This window comes from Euprymna scolopes, chromosome 18 (assembly GCF_053919585.1).
Source record: "Euprymna scolopes isolate OS-2025 chromosome 18, ASM5391958v1, whole genome shotgun sequence".
Classification (NCBI taxonomy): Eukaryota; Metazoa; Mollusca; class Cephalopoda; order Sepiida; family Sepiolidae; genus Euprymna; species Euprymna scolopes.
The window spans coordinates 60,182,082-60,184,424 of NC_136499.1; positions in this window are offsets into that span (position 1 = coordinate 60,182,082).

Consider the following 2,343-nt stretch of genomic DNA (forward strand, 5'->3'; position numbering starts at 1 on the left):
AAAATGGAGCGTTTTATTAGCCCTAAAAGAGCCCCTGAGTCACACCCAAGAATTATCGCGAAGTATAGCCAAACAAAATTATATAGAAATCAGTTAGTTACAACTTTTCAGAAAGTTTTATAAACATCCAATGCATCAATTTCTTATTTTCAATAAGCTCAAAAGTGTCAATTTTAGCCATTTTAACGGGAGGCAATCGGAGTTTTCCCGGAAAATCCGTTCTGTTATTTTTTTACCCATATCATGTTTAATGTTTGTGCAAAATTTCAAAACATTCCAAAGCGCAGTTATTGAGAAAAGTGCGGACAGACGAACGGAAAACGGACGAACGGAGAAGGATGAATTTACAGGTCCCCCATCCTTTTGTCGAGAGGCCAAAAAACTATTAGTCATAATCTTTGATTTTAATTAAAGCCTAATTAAAGGAAATTCCCGATATTAAAGAAAAACACATTTTCAGTCATTCAAGGGATATTTAAGCTCTTGAGCTTTTCCAAAAGTTATTAGAAAACTTCTTTGTTATATTATTACACGCAACATTTCGTAAACAATTAATGATATATAAAATTAATCTATAAAAGGCAACATACAATACAAAAACCGAAACAAAATAAAACGAGCTAAGATTGAATACAATATATATATATATATATATATATATATATATATATATATATATATATATATATATATATATACTAGTATGGGTGCCCGGCGTTGCCCGGGTATTTGGAAGTGTATGCTGAGCAAAAAAACAAAAAACAAAAAACAAAAACAAAAAAAGGTCAATTTTTTAAACTTTGACCCCTATTATGGCTCCTTAGCATTTATTGTTTTGGATTGAAATCAAGTTATTAAGTTAGATCCATGTCCAAGGAACCTATATCTAAAATTTCAAGTGTTTAGGCCCAAAATTGTCGGAGGAGTTTGGTAGAGTTCTCAAAGGTCAAATTGTTGAACTTTGACCCTTTAATAATCAAATTGGTTCTGTAGCTTCTTTATGAATGCCACTCTTCGGAGTGACATTGCTTGCAAAACATAGTTGTCACTAAAGTAAGGACTTTTTTTCTAGAAATTTTAGAATCGTCTCCATAGACTTTTCTGCATCATCCCATGATTTGCCTCATCAGAGTTTTCTTGCTTATTTACATTAGGGTCAAGAGAATGGGAGCTTTCGCTATTTTCATCACCATTACCGTCTTCAGGATATTGATCCGTAGTTTCCTGATCTTGTTGCACCCACATTTCAACATCATTTTCATTAAGTGATTTAAGAACAGGGTGGTTGGTCGGTAACCGTTTGGTTTCAAGAAAATTTTCTAGACCAGATGTATTTTCTAATTCTTGCAGTTCAGAAGCCTTTGGCGCTGGGCATAATTTACCCTATGCTTTTGTCGATGTGCTTGCTCGAACTTGATTCCATGCACTTGCGAGAGAAAATATAGCATATTTGATAGTAAAATAGCGCTGAAATTCGCTTATACTCACGGTACTATTTATCATATTCATCATGAAATCATTTCTGTAGAAACATTTTAAGTTCTAAATAATCCCTTGATCCATAGGTTGGATAAGAGAAGTCACATTAGGTGGTAAGTAGCACACAAAAATATTCCCGCAAGATGACACTAGTTCTGACTCAAGAGGATGTGCTCTACAATTGTCCAACAGAAGCAAGCACGTTGAATCAGGTTTACCTAATTCAAGAAAACACCTCTGGACAACGGGCACAAATTCTTGCAAAAAACATTTTTTAAACAACTGTTGATTCATCCATCCATTTCGTGAAGAATAATAGGATACTGGCAAAGGCGAAACTCCTTTCAATGCTCGGGGACACTTTGATTTGCTGATGACAAGAAGCTTAAGTTTATGAGTTCCAGAAGCATTAGCGCTACCATCACTGTTAGCCTTTCTTTATTTAATATGAATCCTTTTATTTTCTGCTCCTCGGATCCGGCTAATATTTTTGTAGGTAAGTTCTTCCAATTTATGCCACTTTCATTAGCGTTGTAAACATCCCCTGGTGTTAAACCATAATCGGCAATTATTGCCTTGAATTTGTCACAATAATTTGATGCTGAGTGTGTATCAGCAAACCGTTGTTCGCCTGACATTGTTAATTGTCTTATACCATGTCTACTCTTAAAGCTCCTAAGTCAGCCTTCACTGAATTTCATATCTTCTGCGATATTCAACTCTTCCTTAAGAGATTTTGCTTTAGCAATTAACATGGGCCGAGATATTGCTACACCTTCATTCCGTTTTGCTACAAACCACTCATGCAATATTCGGTCGAATTCAACTTGCTTTGGTCTGCAAAGAGTCCTTCTTTTGACATGT